Consider the following 21,590-nt stretch of genomic DNA (forward strand, 5'->3'; position numbering starts at 1 on the left):
GCTGGGTTATAATTTTCTCATTGAATTAAAGTTAAACATTTATCTTTATATATATATTATTTTACATAATTAAATCACAGTCATAATCTGTGATTATGCTAACTAATATAACAGTCCCTTAGTCATTAATTGAAATTATAGTTAACTATTAAAGTTATTATACTTTATAAATTAAAGGGTTTTAATTTAAGGGTTGTCCATGTGGGAGGGGGAGGACAGGGGTAAGGGAGACAGGGAGAAAGGGGGTAGGAGAAAGGAGAAAGGGGGTAGGAGAAAGGAGAAAGGGGGTGGGAGAAAGGAGAAAAAGTTGGAGAAAGGAGAAAAAATAAAATATCTCTCCTTTTAAAATTTTTTCTAATATTTCAAGAAAAAATATCTCAAAAGGAGATGTTTTATTCTAATGGGAGAAAGGAGAACGGGGGTAGGAGAAAAGAGAAGAGGGGTGGGAGAAGGGAGAAGGGTACCCCCTGTCCTCCCCCTCATGTGGAGGTGCTCCTTTGTAAGGATGCTTATAAACGAAATAATTATTTATATGTTCCAAGAATTTGTATAGTATATATCAAAAGAATGGGGATACATTTTTTTAACATGGAGAAATGCTTTGACCATCAGCAAGATATCCTCCAATCTCTAGTCCGGATCCGGATTCGGATTTTTAAAAACGCTTGAAAGATACAGATTATGACGCGTTTTGAAGAGAAGGACGCAGCCGATTGTCAACAACAATAATACTTGTTTTAGCTAATTTAACAAGACAACTAATACCAAGGAGCTATGAATATTAATAAATACTCGAGGATATACTACAGGTAACTCAAACAAATGATTTAATAGTGCAGGAATAAACAGAAATCTGCAATGACTGAATGTTTTCATCTTCGAGTTTGGTACAGTGACTTACATCAAATTATACATGTAGTGTCCCTTCGACATGATTCACGTTCGACCAAGCACCTGTTTGCCTATGATCGATTCGCCCTGATTTTTTTTTATATGTTGTCTACTTGCATAATGTTTATTATTTGAACAGAGTATGGCAAAGAATGTTGAAAAATTCGGCGAATATGTGTATTGCTGCAAACAAAAAATTATTTTCCCTTTAATTTTGTTTAAGTACGTACTTTAATATCTTTATTGATATTTGTTTACTGTTACAATTCATGCAGTATTATAACAGAGACATATATAATAAATAAACTGTCTGTTTGTTGTGAATCCGGGTCCGTTCGCCCTGATTCACGTTTGCCCTGGTATCTGTTCGCCCTGATTCCTGTTCGCCCAGGGTCCATTCGCCCTGATTTTTTTATTTTTTTCTAATTGTTCTGATTTCATAGTTTTAAGTATTTGAACGAAATATGTTAAAGTTTGTTGAAAAATTGACAGAATATTTATCATGTTTATATTCCCGCAATCAATTTATCATTTTCGCTTTGATTTACAGAGTAAAATACTGGAATACAATTTATTTCTCTTTATTGATTACTACGTATACTTTCAGAGTATAATACTAAATGAACATGTAAACATACATGTTTCATGATTTACAGTTCGTACATCATTGTTTTTATTAATTTCCAGCTATATATTTTATCAAAAACAAAACGTTTGATTTTTATTAATAATCCATCAAAAGACTAGTATCACAATAATCAGTGATCCGAATTATTTTGTCATTGAACAATTTTAATGATCCTAAACAAGCCATACACTTAAATATTTCCCTGTTTCCATAAATTTCAAGAATATATACTAAAGTGTTATTTGGCCTGTCTCGCTGAGCTCTATGGTTACCCGAGGGGTTGATACAAGCTATGCTTAGTGTAAGAGTGCCCTTACCTTCCTACAAGGTGTCAGTCCCAGCTAACCTCGTCTAGCCCCAGATATCAGGCGCATTGCCTTGCTCGTTCCGTGGTGAGAGAGCGATGTCATCGAGGAAGAGGCTGGAAGTACCCAACTGTTACGTCATGTCATGTGTCCCTTCGGATCCCTCGGTGATGTACCAGTACCCGTGTGACAGGTTGGGGAAACCCCCTAGAACTACGGGGCAATTACACTACACCCCCCTCCATCTTAAAAAGGAGGAACTACAGTTCCGACAAAAACGACTGTATATCTTACTAAAACTCCCAAGGGGAAGACTGGCAACGTCTTTTACTAATTAAACCATGACACAGGGTATCCTAAGTATCCACCCCCCTTAATCCTGGATAAGGGGAAAATTGACAAAACTTAATATTTCCCAAGGAAAAAAAAAATAATTTAATTACCCATGTAAAAATAAACATATGAAAATCGAGCTCTGAACAGCTATCTTATCTATGGAGTACCAAACTCCCAACAATTTACACACCAGAGTTGCCACAGGGTGCCAACCTCAACAGGTTCTTCAGGACAAATAACAGCCGAACTCCAGGTCGACCATAGCCATATGCTATTCCAACTTATACAGTCCTGGACATGGGTCTCATTACAAGACAATAAACTGCGTGCTCAACACGTCTAAAAACCCTGACTCTGTGTAATGTTCACATACATATACATGTATCAACTGTTCAGACCTTAACTGACAAAAATCATACTTCAAAATATAAAACTATCTCAATGTCTAAATGACAAGTTCATTAATACCGCCCTGAATTTCCAAATGAAACTAACTAACATGTACATGTATATCTTTATACATAATTTACAACCGACTAAATACTATAGGTCTATAATCCCAAAACTGGGAAGGATGTACATGACCATAAATAATTTGACTCTTTGTCAAAAAAAAAAACCACATATATAGTGCCTCTATATAAGGATGCATTTAACTATTTTACTACTTTAATAGTTAGTATCACCAAAATTTACATAATAACAGGGTCATGACACCACTCTTATATATCTGTTTCAACTTTTCAACATATTTGTACACTTTACATGTGAGAGTGTGAAGCAAAAAAAAAAAAAAAAAAAAAACTAATAAAAATCACAGAAAATACAAAACTGGTTCACACTCAACATAATTTCAAAGGCGTTAAATCCCAAACTGGGAAAACTGTTCTTTTTTTTTTTTTTACAATTTTATTACTGAAGGCGCCTCACTTCAATGTGAGGACGGTGACCTAACAGGTCAAAACATACACTATCTTCTAAGACTGTTCCCTCACAGATCAGTGAAACATTCCCACTTTCAGGGAATCTATCTTTTACTACCTTGTACAGTTCCGTCACAGAACTTACTCTTGCCATACACTGCAAACCTTCATACTGTATAACCACAAGTGTTGGAACTTGAGGGCTCTGACTCAACTTGAGATGTGAAGAAGAATGCTCTACCTGGGATTCAGCTAGTTGTGAAATTTGGCGTCCTAGGAGAAGTGCGGTTTCATTCTTTGGAGTATGGTGTGCATTTGTTTCATTGTCAGCAATATTGGACTGCAATTTTCTCTTTTTGCTAGATGTTTCAGTGTTCAAACTTTCACTCTCATGGTGAATTTCTTCTATTTCGTCCATTACTATGGTACGTCCTTCTTGTTCAGACTGAACATTGTCTTCCTCCCCTTCTTTTTGAGGGATTGCTGACTCATCTTGAGCTTTGTTAACAAACACTGGCCAGAAACTGGCATTCATCTCAGCAAGTTCCTCAGGTTCAGGAGGATTTCTAGGATTGTAGCTAAATCCTTCGGCTACCATATCTTGTTGTTCAGGGCTTAAAAAGTTTAGAACTGAAGTAAGGACTCTCCAGTTGAGTAAACAGGCAGGGCTGTTTATCGGTCGCAAGCTATATCTGAAATAGTCTGTCCATCCCATCTCTTTACAAACTGTACGATGGACTTGAATTTGTATCCCTGTAACATGTGTAGAACGGGGCACAAAAGACTTCTCATTGAGGAAATTCACCAAGTCTTTGGCAGTCACTGTTTCCTGCCTGGTTAACCATTTTGCTAGGAGCATAACCACATAAGCTCTATGTTGGTGAAATCTTCTGTCCTCCATCAGTCTTTTGGAATGATAGGTCTGAAAGATATCAGAAAGATGTTCTTCAAAACAATGTCGTTTTACGTCTCTTCTATCGACCACTACTTGGCAGTTCTTTACAGGACATTTACGGTCTGTTCGACTTTGAACACAAGTCCTCTCCCTTTTTCCACTTTTGGGACAAGTATAAAACCCAAGGCTCTCTCTTGATTCTACCTTGTCAACCCTACTGTCTCTACATTGATCAGGCTCAGATCCCTGTGTAGATGTTGAGGCCCTCATGGCTAGGTTAGAATCTACTTGAGGAACGACTGTTTCAAGATGAAATTCAGCATTTTGCCTGCTGGCTGGGAACCTTTGTGTTGACCCTTCTGTTCTGGGTTTCTTATCTGACGATGAATCTGAAGTGTTCTTTCCATGAACAACGTTGACATTAGGTTCATGAGTTATATTTTCATCTTCTAGTAAAAGTGACATGTTCCTATTCTGTACAGTTAATGTTAGTTCTCTTATATTCATGACAACTCTATTATGCATGATAAAGTCACATCCCAGTATCATATCACATGAAACTGGAGCTACATACAGTTGTTGATTGATCTGTATATCTCCAATCTTAAACTTTATAGGACTAGAAAGCCTGCATGGCATTGTCATGTTGGTACCAGCACCATGCATAGTAGTCTCCTTGATAACATAGGGCTTAGGCTCCAAAGTGTCAAAAATTGTGTCCTTAAGAATAGTTACTTCAGAACCTGAATCAACTAGAGCGAGTACTTTCTTTTCCGCAATATATACTTCAACTCTAAAGAGTTTGGCTGATCCTAGTGATCTAACTGTACTGATTCCAGATACTACTCCTTCAGATTCATGAGAATCGTCTTTGTTATTCTCATCAAAAGATACTTGTTGAGATGTTGGCTCTTTCTGTACTGACTGTCTTTCTGTTTTTTGTACATAAAGTTCTGGACAGTCTTTGATATAATGACCTTGCTGGTGACAATTAAAGCATTCATTATTATAATAACCCTGTCTGGTATATCTCCTGTCCCCAGAGTTATTCCCTCGCCCTCGACCATAATTACCAGTAGGCGAATAATCAGAATACCTGTTGTCTTGATTAGGTGACCTAGAATTAGGACTGGTTCCATGTTTGACTGATTGTTCCTGAACCAAACTGGTTACTGTTGACATCATTTTCTTTATATGTTCTTCTATGCGAGAGAGACGATTATCCATACTGGACTTGATGCTACCTACACCAAGAACTACTGGTGAGTTAACTGACTTCTCTGAAAGAGACTCCTCCTTCTTGCTAGTTTTCTGAATGGCACTGACTGCCTTCCTAGTGTGCTGACACCATCTAATCATATCCAAGGCTGCATCCATGGACTTTGGTTTAGAGATACAAGCTTCTGTTCCAGCAACAGTATCATTACAACCCTGACAAAACCTCATGATTGCCTGTTCAGTCATTAGTTGTTCACTGTACCTGCTATAGGCTCTAGTGGCGAGAGTCAACACTCTTTCCGACCACTCCTCCAAGGTCTCCTTTTCTCCTTGGGCACTTGTCTGGAACTGAACCTGTGAGGTTTCTGGCAATTCTTGATGACCAAATCTCTTATTCATATTGGATACAATATCAGAAAAACTTGCTGTTTTGTTATTTTCTAGGATTAAGGTGTAATACTCACTGGCTGCATCATCTAGGCACCAGCAGAGCTGTTCCCTTTTTTGTTTATCTGTCCACTCGGCCATTTTAGCATAACTAGAAAACTTGGTATAAAAGGCTTTCCAGTTGCCCTTCCCATTATAGCGGAGCGTTTTCGGGATCGAGGACAGAAATTGTCTTTTCTCTATTTTCTCCTTTTGTCTACTTTCCTGACTGCTTTCAGAACTTTGACCATCTGTGTCAGATTCTGATCGGGAGTCACTAGACATTTTAGACCTTCTAGGACTTGAACGACTACGGTGTAATGGAAAACTCCTTACACTTCTTAAAGGTGAGAAATCACGCTGTTGATTCTTATGAGGTCTGTTGTACTCAGGTTCTGACCTTCGCTTTGTTCTGGACTGGCGGTATGCTGAAACATTTGACATGTCAGAATCACCTATATATTTATGTCTAGGATCACTTCTTTCTTGTCTCCCATAGTAATCACTATTATATTCATTCTGTCTTGCTGAAGGTTGGTTGTAATGCAGCTGAGGTGCTCCTGATGGGGGAGGTTGCTGCTGTGTGCCAGGCATAGGTAACTGAGGCACGTGTAATAGTTGTGACTGACCCAAACTTGGGTACGTTAAACCAGGTATGAATTGATGGTTGTAAGGCATTAAATTTGTTGGTGCTTGTGGCGGTGGTTCACCTCTAGGAGGTTGATACATAGAAGTTGGGTGACCAATCATCTTATGTTGTTGAACTTCTGGTACAGAACTTGGTGGTTGAAACCTTGGTTCTGGATAATTTGGTTTTTGATGAACAACTTCACTAACCTGTTGTTGTAGCCGCTGTTGAGGTATAGAAACCGGCGCTGCAGCTAGATGTTGTTGTTGCACAGGCTGTGCATAGTTAATGACCCCTTGTTGAAGCTGGTCTAGCCGTTGTTGTAGGCATTGTACTTTATGTTGCATTTGCACTCTTTGTTGACTCTTGTTGACTTCCAGTCGGTGAAGACTATTGAAGCCATGTTGATATTGGTCGACATAGTGGTGCTCATGTTGTACACTTGGTGAAAAGTGAACATGGTCAGATGTAGGTGTATGTAAGAACCTTGGTTGTTGGTCATAATCAGGGCTTTTATATCTTGGCGGAGTCTGTTGCACCTCTTGTTGATGGTTGCAATCTTCCTGTTGATCTACTATAGGGTTTTGAATATGCCAGTTCTGGCTAAGCGGTATGAACATTCTGTCATATGGGACATCACCGTCCTGTTGACTGTCTGGTTGAGGGTGTGCAACCATGTTGATCCTTGGTGGTTGAGTATGATACTCATTGCTACAAACACTCAGGTCTGAGTTCAAACTCTCTGAAGAAAGGCTCTCCTGTGATGGTTCACAATGTAACTGCTCTAACATAGTTAAATGTTCAGAACGACTTTGTATTTGTTCCAGGCGATGTTTGTCCCATTCAAGACTGGAGCAGGCTCCATCCTCTGAGCAAGATGATTCTACCTCATCTTGAGTACCTGTATCCTTAAAACTTGAACAAGGATACTCCTCTGGCTCCATATCAACAATCACATGATCAGGCTTTGGAGGCAACATACTCACAGAACAGGCTCCGTCACGGACAGCTTCCCTGAGCTCAGCTCTTGGTCTTCGTGAAAAATCAATTATACCCAGAATACCTTCTGTCACTCTCAAGTGTGGAATTTGGAATAAAACATCTCTATCAATGTGGATACCTTTTGCCCTAATATCCATGATCCTTCCTGCTATGGCCTCCCCTATGCCAGGTATGCAGGTAAGTATTACCTTAGGACAGGTGTTAATATTGATCATGTACCCCTGCATAGTGACTTTGTACTTTACAAAGTTATAAAAATTTATTTGACTTTATTCAATATAATTCACAAAATTATATATATACACGGATCAACAATAATTTTTTATTCAATAAAAACTCAAGTCAAAAATAAATATACACGGAACACTATAAAAGCAAACTGCTCTTGTGTTTGTTTACATCCGTTTGTTTACATCTGTAAACAGAATCCAAGATGGCGACCAAATCTCGCCGCTGACGTGACCTCGCTACCACTAAAGCAAACTTTTCAAAAAGTTTTTCCTCAGCCCAAAAACTATGCAAAAACGATGTATTTCTACTGACTTTCAACTAGAAAGTATACCATCGGACCTGGTTTGTCTCCCTTAGACAAAAAACTTATTTTTAGATTTGACTGAAGGCACTCAAAATTTTGGAGTGATGCCAAAATGGCGTCCAATCCCCTACAGGACCAAAATTTAAACCACCCGCAACTACCAGTAAAGTGTTATTTGGCCTGTCTCGCTGAGCTCTATGGTTACCCGAGGGGTTGATACAAGCTATGCTTAGTGTAAGAGTGCCCTTACCTTCCTACAAGGTGTCAGTCCCAGCTAACCTCGTCTAGCCCCAGATATCAGGCGCATTGCCTTGCTCGTTCCGTGGTGAGAGAGCGATGTCATCGAGGAAGAGGCTGGAAGTACCCAACTGTTACGTCATGTCATGTGTCCCTTCGGATCCCTCGGTGATGTACCAGTACCCGTGTGACAGGTTGGGGAAACCCCCTAGAACTACGGGGCAATTACACTACAATACCATAGAAATATCTGAATAAGTTTATTCAACTTAAATGCCCTGAATATTAATATTTTTTAAGTAGGGCGAACGATCTCAGGGCGAACTTACCCAGGGCGAACATGTTATTGGGGCGAACAGTCCCGATACCGTTTGTTGTCTCTTTGACATCATTCCACATTTCTATTCTCAATTTTATCAAAATACTTTTCATGTTTTACAATTCGTATACATTGTATGTACAAAAAATGAACATCATTGTTTTTACTCATTTTTGACTACTTTATCAAAACAAAACGTTATTTACGGTCTCACTAATTAGCGACAAGAAGAATATTTGTTTATGATTCAAACCGATAATACATTGTACATGTTGTACTACATGTATCTTATCTATGATTAACTTAAAGTCATATATATAGATAACAAAACAGTTGCAGTTTAATATTACATACATTTGTACATTTGTACATGACACAGGACAATCACTGACAAGTTTCAAGACTTGCTAGCCAGCTAGCAGTAACTGAAAGCCAGCACAAATACCTAATCTGTCGTACACTCTTATTTTGCGGGTGGCTGTACCTCACTTTTTACATTAGATACCCTTTAACACCATATCATAAGGAAAACAATTGTTGATTTCTCTTAATCAAACATTTGGATAACAATTTATAGAAAACTACCACAAGGGCCAGGGGATTTCCAGTTAGGGGAGGGAAATGTTCCCATACATTTTTGTAAGTCTTGCACTGGCGAAATGGTATGAATCAATAATCATGATATATACATTTTTGTAACTACAACAAGACGATACAATATAAAAAAAGATGTGGAATTGATTGTCAATGAGACAACTCTCCACAAGACACCAAATGACACAGAAAGTAACAGCTTAAGGTCACTGTACAACCTTCAACAATAAGCAAAGCCAATATCACATACTCAGCTACATTTACAATGTTACATGTAAGGAAGGTCCCAAAATCACAAATGTACATGTAAAAAATTAAAACAAAAAAACTAGTAATTGCTGAATTAATAAACAAAAAAATGAACAAAAAACAAATATCATTAGGCCTAGGTAACAAACAAAGCAACAAAGAAGAACCACTGAATTACAGGCTCCTGACCTGGGACTGGCACATACATATACAGAAAGTGGGAGGGGGGAAGGGTTAAACATCATTGACGAACCCTCACCCTTATTATAGATATATTTATTTTAGATTATGACAAGCAGTAACAAGTTTACAAATGAAGCTCTAAATATTCTGTTCAGAAAAAATAACTTTAGATGTTTTATTTTTGCAGAGCTACATTGTATGTACTAAGTTCATGCAAATAATCAGTTTATTTCTTTTTTTGGGGTTACATGTATATACATGTATGCTTGAAGATATTGATCTGATTATTATGATTTATCATGATTATTGTATAGTTTTTCCATGACAAGTTGCATATCAAGTGTAACGTTTGTTTCAAGGTTGGGCGGTAAATACCACCCCCGGTATTTACCAGTGGTATTTACCGGTATTTACCGCCCTGGACAATACTCCCCAAGTGGTCAATACTGGCAAATACTGGTCAATTGAAATTTTCATGGTTGTTTCTACTATAAATTGAAGTAAAATCTTGATAAAAAGTCAAATATAATGTGTCAGCTTATAAAATTAATGAATTTGATATGTTTTATTCATTTATATAACACTTATTCTTACTGATTTAAAATTTAGTTTTTATGAATTATGATATTGCATATATACTTCATTGTACTTAAGATATATATATATATATATACAAATTTATATTTGATTTCAACATGTTTAAATCAATATATTTTTATTCAAAATCATGATTTTACAGGTAATTAAAATTAAAGGTAAATAAAACTACAGGTAAATGAAGTTACATGGGTCTTTTTACCTATCACCTGGCATTGCTATGTGTGAAAATTTAATTACTAAAACAACAGCCTCCAATAAAAGTTGACAGTACATGGGTTGAAAGTAATAAAATTGATATATGAAGACTCCCTTAAACAATAAATTATTTCCTGTTTAAAACTATTTAACTGTGAGATAAAAATCTTCTTCATGCTGGAAATGGAAATTTGAAGCAGGGACAAAAAGTTTTTATCTTTTACTATAATATTATGTACACATTAATCTATATAGATCCCTGTTTGAATTTACAATAGAATTAGAAATGAAAGCATTAAAAATGATTTGAACACTTTCTATATAAATTAATTATTAATTGTATTTATAATCGATCAAGTAGATAGTGGTTTTTATAGTAATGACCACTAAAAATTTCAATCGACTAGTATTTGCCGGTATTTCCCAGTATTTCCCAGTATTTCCCGGTAAATACCGGTATTTACCACTGGCATGGTCAATACTAGTATTGACCACTTTTTTGCCAACCTTGGTTTGTTTCAGTTCAGACTATTTTATTTAAGCAGAAACTGATCTGGAATTATGGTCCAAAACAAGCATTTTTCATGTTTCATGGCAATAAATTGTGTATGTGTAGGATCTCTATAAAATTGTACCACTTTGTACATGTAGCATTGTAAGTTCCATACCTCAAAAGGAAGATTTGGATTACTTTTTGGTGTAATGGACTAAACCTTGTTATAATTATGGGTAAAAAACAAGGATTTCTGGTACATGTAACCAAACATTAAACCCTTGAATAATATACATGTACATTGTGCATCATTTGTATATGTTCATACATTGTACATCTGAACGAATATATAGATATAAGAAGATATGGTATTATTTCCATTCACCCAAGATTAAATGACATAGAGGTTAACATATTATAAAACTACAGGTCACAGTACATCCTTCAATAATGAGCAAATCCCATACAGTGTACCTTTCTATGGATCTCTATGAAATTGAGCCTCAAGGTTCGATACCAAAGTGGTAAAATTATAAGATCAAAGGGGTTTATTATTGAAGTGTAAGGGAAAATTGTATAAAAATCAATTTCGAATGGTAACAATTTGAAAACTAATTTAATAATGACAAAAAGGGGGAGGGTCTTCAGTTACTATTGTTAGATGACAATCATGACAATGATGGGATGACCTGCTTTTAGTTATTGTGCCAAATTTAATCAAACTTTGCCTCAATCATTAAAAGGGTATCTAATGCTATTAATTGTGATTTTTAAAACAACAGTGAAGACAGGTGAGCGACACAGGCTCGACACAGGCTCATGATATTTGATACATGTAGATAATTAGTACAATTCCAAGTCTAATACAAATAGAAAGAAATTCATGGATATTATAAGCTAATTGTTTTCAAAACTCTTTGAATAGTATTGTGTCCACATGCTAAATACTGTTTTCTCCCTTTCAGCAATATAACAAGAAATGGACAGAGGAGTTGACTATGGATTATGACTGATACTGGAATGAAGGAACCTATATGCAGTGTCAAATGACTCCATGCCTGACAGTCCATTTTTACATGTACACATGTACATAAAATGTATGTTGACAGCCAATGGTAAGTATTAATCTTCATCATACATGTACAAATGTATATATACAATGATTGTATGTGCATCTCTGAGACTTACATTTCGCTGTTGTGTGGCTTCATTTCTGACCAGAGACTGATAATAATTAGATTATCCTTTATTTTATCTTCAAATACATGTATTGTGTATTACACAGCTACTTTTGCATAGGTACTATTTCTGTACTAAAATATGTAGTACTGGAAATTTAATTAGTACCTATGCAAAAGTAGCTGTGTAGTAACTACATATATGTACTTAATGACTTGCATTCATTTAACTTGTAATAATTATGATGCAGCAACCAACAAAAAGTGAGCTTTTCTGATCATCACTTGGCGTTCGTCGTCTGTTAACTTTTACAAAAATCTTCTCTGAAACTACTGAGCCAAATTTAACCAAACTTAGCCACAAATATCATTGGGGTATCTAGTTTAAAAAATGTGTCCAATGACCCACCAAACCAACCAAGATGGCCGCCATGGCTAAAAATAGAACATGGGGGTAAAATGTAGATTTTGGCTGATATCTCTGAATCCAAAGCCTTTAGAGCAAATCTGAGGTAAGTTTGTTTATAAGGTTAAGATCTATCTGCCCTGAAATTTTCAGATGAATCGGACAACTGGTTGTTTGGTAATGTTGGTTGCTTCCCCTAAATTTGTAATTTTGAGGAAATTTTGACGTTTTTGGTTATTATTTTGAATATTATTATAGATAGTGATAAACTGTAAACAGCAATAATATTCAGCAAAGTAAGAAATACAAATAAGTCAACATGACAAAAATGGTCAATTGACTCCTTAAGGAGTTATTGCCCTTTATAGTCAATTTTTAACAATTTACATTAATTTGGTAATTAACTTGTGTAAATTTTTTAAAAATATTTTCCTCTGTAACTAAACATTTCTAAAGGGCCAAGTTTATTATGAATAGAGAAAATTGTAAGTAGCAAGAATGTTCAGTAAAGTAACATCTACAAACACATTACCATCACCAAAACACAATTTTGTCATCAATCCATCTGTGTCCTTTGTTTAATATGCACATAGACCAAGGTGAGCGACACAGGCTCTTAAGAGCCTCTAGTTACCTTGTATGCTGACTATTGGGTATGGGCTTTGCTCATTTGTGAAGGCTGTACAGTGACCTATAGTTGTTAATGTCTGTGTCATTTTGGTCTCTTGTGGACAGTTGTCTCATTGGCAATCATACCACATCTTCTTTTTTATACTTAATGAGGATTGTGTACATGTATATCTATGAATTTTGTCAGATTGCGGTATTAAAAAAGTTTTGAGTGTTTAGCACATATATATAGAATGTCATTGGAGTTTAGATTAATTTGATTTCTGATAATGGCAGAATGTTTTGAATATTAATGACATTGCTTCATAGTGCTGATCAGATTACCTTTAATTGATTACATGATATACAATGTACATGTACATGTTCACTGCTACTTTTGCAGGTACTATTTCTGTTCTAAAAAATTATAGTACTGGACATTCTGTACATGTATTTTACAGTACTTGTCTATTTCAAATTTCTTAAAGTTATGATTTTCCAACATGGAATATTGTGATCACTGTGGGTATTATTTCTATACCAAATTTTATTATTTCTATACCAATTATATTAGTACAAAAAAAAAAGTACCTAAAATTACAATAATTTTAAAGTTACAAAATAGTACTGAATATTAAAAGTGGATTTCCAGTAATACATATTTTTGGTACAGTCTCAGAAATAGTACCTATCAGTCTATGCAAAAGTAGAGGTGTACATTTTTTATGCCCCACCTACGATAGTACCACCTACGATAGTAGAGGGGCATTATGTTTTCTGGTCTGTGGCTCCGTTTGTCCGTCCGTCTGTGGTTCCATTCGTCCGTCCAGGTTAAAGTTTTTGGTCAAGGTAGTTTTTGATGAAGCTGAAGTCCAATTAACTTGAAACTTAGTACACTTGTTGCTTATGTGATGATCTTTCTAATTTTTAAGCCAAATTAGACTTTTGACCCCAATTTCACGGTCCACTGAACATAAAAAATGAAAGTGGGAGTTTCAGGTTAAAGTTTTTGGTCAAGGTAGTTTTTGATGAAGCTGAAGTCCAATCAACTTGAAACTTAGTACACTTGTTGCTTATGATATGATCTTTCTAATTTTAATGCCAAATTAGATAATTACGGTCCATGGAACATGGAAAAGGATAGTGCGAGTGGGGCATCCGTATACTTTGGACACATTCTTGTTTTGTAAATGAATAGAATTTAATTGTTGAAGATTGAAAATTTTTAGTAATTTAAAAATAAGGAGATGTGGTAAGATTGCCAATAAGAAAATGATCATGATCAGCCATGTTCAACATGAAGGGGATGCAAGCACTTTTAGGCCACTTTTATTATGACCTTCAACAATGAACAGAACAATACAGCTGTTAATGATCCTGACAAAATGTGCAACAGTTCAATCTAGAAAACTAGTATTTGTCATTTTGCTAGTGATGTTCACTTATTGGTTGTAAAAAAAAATCCATTGTTTTCTCTGTTAACGTTGCAGTCTGTGCCAAACTGACTAGGGACTGTCTGACCGAAAGAGAAATTTGATTTTTTCCCTCTATTATGTCTGTATGTCAACCAAAAAATCTAAAAATTTCTGTGAGTGTTTGACCTAATTATCCGATTCACTGCTCTTGGCAAATATTTTTTACAACAGTTGGTTGTGTGAATCTGACATATGTCTAAGGTAAATGAATTTTCAGTTGTATTCCTATTTTTTTAGCTCACCTGTCCCGAAGGGACAAGTGAGCTTATGCCATCACTTGGCGTCCGTCGTCTGTCGTCGTAAACTGATTCAAAAATCTTCTCCTCTGAAACTACTGGGCCAAATACTTTCAAACTTTAAATGAATGTTCCTTAGGGTATCTTATTTATAAATTGTATCCGAAGTTTTGATCTATCAACAAACATGGTCGCCATTGCTAAAAATAGAACATAGGGGTCAAATGCAGTTTTTGGCTTATAACTCAAAAACCAAAGCATTTAGAGCAAATCTGACGTGGGTATTATTGTTTATCAGGTCAAGATCTATCTGCCCTGAAATTTTCAGATGAATCAGACAACCTGTTGTTGGGTTGCTGCCCCTGAATTGATAATTTTAAGGAAATTTTGCTGTTTTTATTTATTATCTTGAATATAATTATAGATAGAAATAAACTGTAAACAGCAATAATGTTCAGCAAAGTAAGATCTTCAATTAAGTCAATTTGACCAAAATTGTCAATTGACCCCTTAAGGAGTTATTGCCCTTTAAAGACTTTTTTCACAATTTGTTCATCATGTTAACTTACTTTAAAAAATCTTCTCCTTTGAAACTGCTGTATCAATTTCAGCCAAACTTAGGCTAAATGAGTTTCAGAGTATCTAGTATAAATTTTGTATTTTATTTCCTTGTATGTCAAGAAACATAGCTCCTATGGCTAAAATAGAACATAGGAGAAAATGATTATTTTTTTTGGCTTTTGAAGAAAATAGGACGATCCAAAAAACATTTAAATAAATTGAAAAGCCAAAATAATCATTGATGAGAGATTTAACTAAAAGAATTAAGGTGAGCGATTCAGGCTCTTGAGAGCCTCTTGAGAGCCTCTTGTTATTTGGAAAACATTTATCAGGTTCAGGGCTTATATATTTATAATAATTAATCATGTTAATGGAATTTAAATTTTAAGAATTACATATTTGTAGCTCCCAAGATGTAAGTGGAAGTGAAGCTATACAATTAAATGAATGAATTGATTAGATATACATGTAGAGGAGACCCTAGAGCAACAGTACATGTAACTTAAACTGGTATGTATTTGTTACAGTATTTGTAGTCAAAATGGTATATAACAAAGATGCAGAATCCTGTCATGCCTGTGCAAATTTAAAAAGGAGTCCACACAAACTGACAAAATAAAAAAAATACTATCAATCAACAGATCAATGGTAGAGTTAATCTGCTATATACATGTATGGAATTAGGCATTTAGTTACCATTTTTAGTCCATATAAATTTATGAGAATATAATTTTATTATCTGTATTTCCTAGGATTTCAATTCTTATTTCATATTGATATTCCCATGTGTTATGCTTGTTGTTTGAGGAAAATTATCAAAAGAGCTTGACCAAGATTAAACAATTACTGGCATCATCAATCATGCCATTTTTGTCTTGTCTGCAACTGATTGTATAGTGTACATGTCTGTCTGGGCAGGGTTCATCTTATTATGACCTGATATTCATGGTTCATTGGTCAATAATAAGTTTCATATTTTGGTCTGTTCGTTGTATACTATATCATGTATATACAAGCTATAATTAATTAAGAGATCAACTATATTTGGTGTAGGTAATGATTGCAAGGTGCACATGTCTGTCTGGCTTGGTTTTTCTGACCTTGGACTTGGTATTATTTGCTTGACAGTATTTGTTTTATGGGTCATGATTGGTTATGTTAACTGGGTAAATAATAATCACCATCAAATCACCAATTGATCATGTCAAAGCTTAAAATACAATACAGTTATCTCCTTTTATAAGTTTGATAAATCATTGGAGATTAAACATGTTAAATTGATGTAATCTTTTTTGCTCGACTACAAATACAAACATGCTGATTTTGTTATATTACAGGAACTGTAGGAAGTATTCCAAGAGTCTGATTGCTAAGTATGCATTACAGGATTTTATTATTGGAGCAACATCTTAGGAGGATAAGTGCAAATGTATGAAGGAATCCTTGGGAACAAAAAGCAATTATATGCAGAAGAGGAGTCTTAAACATTATTAACAGAGTCAATGTAGTGGTGTATTCAAGAAGTGTGAACCAACTGGAATTAACTATTGTGTATATTTTTTCAACCTCAAGTACTTTCAGAATTATACATGATTATAATACAATTCAAATTATTGTGTCAACATACATGTTACAGTAAAAAATAAAAATGTTTTAAAATGAATTTTATATAAAAAAATGATATAACAAATTTTTTTAGCTTATTGTGCAGCCAAGCTTTGAGATCAACATTATGCATTAACCTTAAGATCAGGGTTAAAATGAGAAAAACAAACAATTTTTGCATATATGAAATAAGAAGTAAATGATTGTAAATTACAGAGACTTTCAATATGGTACATTTGTATATCAGCTATATTTCACAGAACTTTCTATTTTAGTTTATTAGTACAATAGATATGAGGTAAACATCAATCAGACAGCAATGAATACTACAACCAAAAACACATGAAGGCATTTAGGTTCTAACATGCAGTCCTCAACAAAAGACCGGTGTCTTAAAGATATGCCACGATCTATGAATCGAGAATAGCCATCAACATCAAATTCTTTGAATATTTTCTTTTAGTTATGATGAAATTTAATACAACCACTGAAACGCTTTAAATGGGTACATGCATATGTTGTGAGGTTAACTGTTTTTTCTTCTTTAAAACCTTCTTAAAAAGAATTGGCATCTTGTGCAGGTACTTTTCCATATTATGTGATTGGTTTGTATCAAAACTGATGACCACACAATATGACTTATTCATACATACATAATAAAAATCAACTGAAATGAAATATACATCAGTGCAAACATCTCCTATAAAGTCCATAAATTATTTACAAATAAGGATTGAGACTCCAACACAACCAAAATAGTTCTAGGAGTGAACTACATGTAAGGTGCCCTGAATATTATTTATAACCTGTGAGGATTTTATTGCTTTCTTTGTTTAAGACCAAAACATTTGGAAACAAAGAAAGTAGAAATAGGATGGAAGTATGAGCACATGGTCAAGACTAAGAAGAATGTTAAATAAGCTCAAATCCTGTGAAATTTGTGTGATTGAGGCTGAATTCACTTTAATTTCATTTTTTTTAAAAGAAGCTCGATTCACGTTTATTTCACGTGAAAAGTTCACGTGAGTTTCACGTGAAGGCTCAATTCACGTGAATTTCACATGTAAAATTTCACGTGAATTTCACGTTAATCTCAATTCACGTGAATTTCACATCAGATTCACGGGAAATTCACGAGAAAATTTTCACGTGAGTTTCATGTATAAGCTCGTTTGAGGTGAATCTCACGTGAAAAATTTCACGTGAAATTCACGTGAATTTCACGTGATATTTACGTGAACAAAATTTGCCTGTGTAATATTTAAATTTATCGATGAAGTTCTTTTTTTCTGATTTAACATTTAAAAACGTGTTGATTTGCATGAAAGATATGCATGAATAGCATTAGACGCCTTTTCCATAGACGTAAAAAGTCTCCCTTCAGAGTTAATTTTTTCACCTAAATTTAAAACTACTTGATAGATTTATACAATTTAAACTTTGGTGAAATAAAGTACCAGTGACATGGACCATAATAACATTATCTGTAGTTTAAACCTTTATTTTCAGGCGTTAAAGGAGATGGATCCATGTGGTTTACCAGTTTGATGATCATGATTGTTGGTATTGGGATCTTCTTTTTATTTCGAGGAAGTTAATATCATTGGACCCTATAGTGAATAAACATCATAAAAGCGCACATTTATTTCGTTGAACATTTACTCTAAAGATATTGAACTTATATACGGACAAGTGGTATAAAATGAAAATAATACTTTATTAATTTCGTGCGTATTTTTTTTTCAAAAATACATTCCAATGGCAATTTCATATAACAAACTATATATGTAACTGCCACGATTATATACAAATACTCTGTAAATTGTTGAAATATGATTTAATTTTTTTTTGCATTTATTTGATTTTTAATTTCAAATCCTTAGACTTAAATTTAACTCTATATGCTTAAATTAGGTTTGTTACATTTTTTTCTATTGAAAACTTGATGTATTTACCTAAAGAAAATAGTTAGGTTATGATATTTGTTGTCTTATCACATTTACTTTTTTCATTTACAACGCAGCAAGTGACACTACTTAAGCAGGACCTCCTCTGTGTTTGTTACTGCCGCATTAAAATAAATATCTCCTTCGGGTACAGGCAAGTGCAAACAAACGAAAAAAACAATTTCTTCGCCAGAACATATATTGACGAAATCTTTGTCTTCTTTTGTTTTTCTGTTTTTTTCTTTTTATAAACCGCAGCATTTCTTCATTATGCAACTTCTTTGCTACTCTTGTTTGCTTTAAAATGAATAAAAACTGGAAGAACACAAGTATTAAAATTTGAACTTGACATTCAACAGAAACAATAACTTCGTCCATTCTTTTTCAAGTATGAGTATCGGTGTATTAACACATACATTTTATCAATTATTTTCTATTTATACACAGTGTTTACAGTTTTACGGTTAATTAGGTCAGATCGATTACGTTTTTTTTTTGTAGTGTGAACGCAGTGGTTCAGATTATACCGAGAGAGATCGTTGGGAGTAAAGATAATGTGAACGCTAACTGGTTCTATTTAGATAGATTCAAATTAGAACAAAAAAAAAATGCTAGTGTTGATGAAGAATCATACAAGCATCTCCTGCATATAGAAGTTATATGTCCTAGTTGATACAATATTCCAGAGACATTATTTCCTATCTTGATTACCTTGATAAATGGATATTACTTTCAATGTTGTACTGTACTTAAACAAGGATTGTGAGTGGTGAAGTTAAAGTCATCTTTCGAAAAATTTGCAGACGCCTGCATGAAGTGGTTGATTGTTATGAAACATATGTTTCACAGACGACGAATATGATCCAATTTTCGTTTTCCTTTCTTCGAATGTGACATTACATAATTAGACTTATCACCAACTGTGTTTTGACACGAACAGCATGACGTATAGATCAGGATATGCTTACCCTTCAGGACTTAGAATGTTTTTTCTGCGGTTCATGTTGCTCTGTCATAAGATTTCATCTTCATGTTATTGTTTTTGTTAATACTGTTATTTAGTTTATTGATATTATGTCATCTAACGACCAAACGCCAAACAACGCCGTGGTGTAGTGGTTAATGCATCGGACTACTAACACAAAGGTTCCTAGTTCGATTCCCGTTGGGATGAAAATTTCAGGGACTGAATTTTCGGCGCTCCCTTGACACCAATTGCGACTATGGTCTTGAGGAAACGATGATAGTCCGTCGGAAGGAGACGATAAATGAGAAAAAGTCGAATGCACCTTACAAGAGAATAGACGTGTAATTTTCTGCTCCTGTTTTTGGGTTACTATTTCTAGTGGATTTGGATTTAACCAGCCGGAATAAGTAAATGTGACTATCTAACAGTAATGTAAGTTGAAATACTGACATTTTTGAGAATTATACTGTGCGTATTTGTTGTTTTGTGAACTTTACTTTTTGCTGTGAAACGTTGAGGTTCTTTAAAGGGAAACAATAATGGAAAAATTACAAAAGCCTTTGGTTGCGTTAATTAACAGTGTCATAGATGATTGTGAACAATTTACATGGAATTCCAATTACCTTGGTGACAAAATGAGAATTTCATTTGTTCGGACAAGGGGTGATGCAATACATGTCAATAGAGGAATAAAGCATAAGTCCAGATCGAATAGAGACAGAGACAATAAAAGGATGAAAACATTGAAAGAAAGAATGAACAATACAGAAGACGACGTTAATAAGACACTTAACATTAATATTGAAAATTCGGAAATGGAAATGGAATCGGGTGATGATATGCTAAACGATGGAACGATAGATCTCCCATTAGTAGCCCCCGAAAAGATAAACATTACACCTGTAGTGAAAGTTGTTCAGCGGGTTTGTGTATCGCTGGACAAAACAATCAATTTAAAGGACAATGAAATAACGGAAAGTATAGTGTGTCAAGGGTCGCGAACTCAACGGAATTTACACACGGATGTTAAGGATAAAGAAAATAGACAAATAGACAAAATAAAAACTATCGCTACGAAATAAAAAATTACAGGGAAGAGTCCGTGTACAGATAGTCATTTTCAGAAAGTTGTGTACAGCCAACGATCAGAAGGAAGTTGTGTTATAGGGAAATTAAAAAAGAGAGACACGGTAGTTATATGTACTATAGGGAAACGTGGTGAAGCGCGTCATGTAAATTTAGAGACTGATAAAACGGAATATGAAACCGCAATGTCTTACGTCTACAGATTTAGAGACATTAGAAAATCGGACGATGATGAATTAAAGTGTCATGTTCGTGGTATTCCAAGGATTGAAAGATACACAGAGATACATAAACTTTGTTTGTGGTGTTTTGATGAATAAACTGTTTTAAGGAGGGGGACAATACATGTTGAATACTTGTAATAATTTTAAAATAATTTGTGTGATGTATCATAATTCTGGTCTGGAAACCAACCGTTTTTTTTTTTTATTAAACAACCAACATTAATTAAAATAGATCATTTGAGTATTTAAACATTTCGCATTTTTTTCTCTCCTTGTAATAGTTGAACTGTTGTTTTTATTATTTTATTTAAAACTAGTAAAAAGTAAAAAAAAAGAAGGAATACAAGATTAAAGTATTAGCAAGTTAATTTTTAGAGAGTCATTTAAGGATGAAATAAAATAAGGAAATATATAGATTTTACATGTAAAATTAGAATATTTTCCATTTCAGAGAAAGGACAATAATAATCTACATTGTTTTCATTTATGTGTAATGCAAACTGTGATATGTATATATGAATTGTGAATATAATAAAGATAAAAAAAAAGCATCGGACTACTAACACAAAGGTTCCTAGTTCGATTCCCGTTGGGATGAAAATTTCAGGGACTGAATTTTCGGCGCTCCCTTGACACCAAT

The 21,590-nt window shown here is 34.5% G+C and overlaps 1 long non-coding RNA gene across 2 annotated transcripts; it reads left to right on the plus strand.

Moving 5' to 3' along the window:
* The first annotated feature begins 686 nt into the window (after positions 1-686).
* Positions 687-16,731, plus strand: LOC139492491 (uncharacterized). Of its 2 annotated transcripts, none has more exons than XR_011656859.1 (4): positions 687-809; positions 11,623-11,772; positions 15,512-15,632; positions 16,460-16,731. It is a non-coding gene; the product is annotated as an uncharacterized lncRNA (long non-coding RNA). The 2 variants fall into 2 exon arrangements; XR_011656858.1 differs by having other exon boundaries at positions 15,528-15,632; positions 16,460-16,729.
* The last annotated feature ends 4,859 nt before the right edge of the window (positions 16,732-21,590 follow it).

This window comes from Mytilus edulis, chromosome 10 (genome assembly GCF_963676685.1).
Source record: "Mytilus edulis chromosome 10, xbMytEdul2.2, whole genome shotgun sequence".
Lineage (NCBI taxonomy): Eukaryota > Metazoa > Mollusca > Bivalvia > Mytilida > Mytilidae > Mytilus > Mytilus edulis.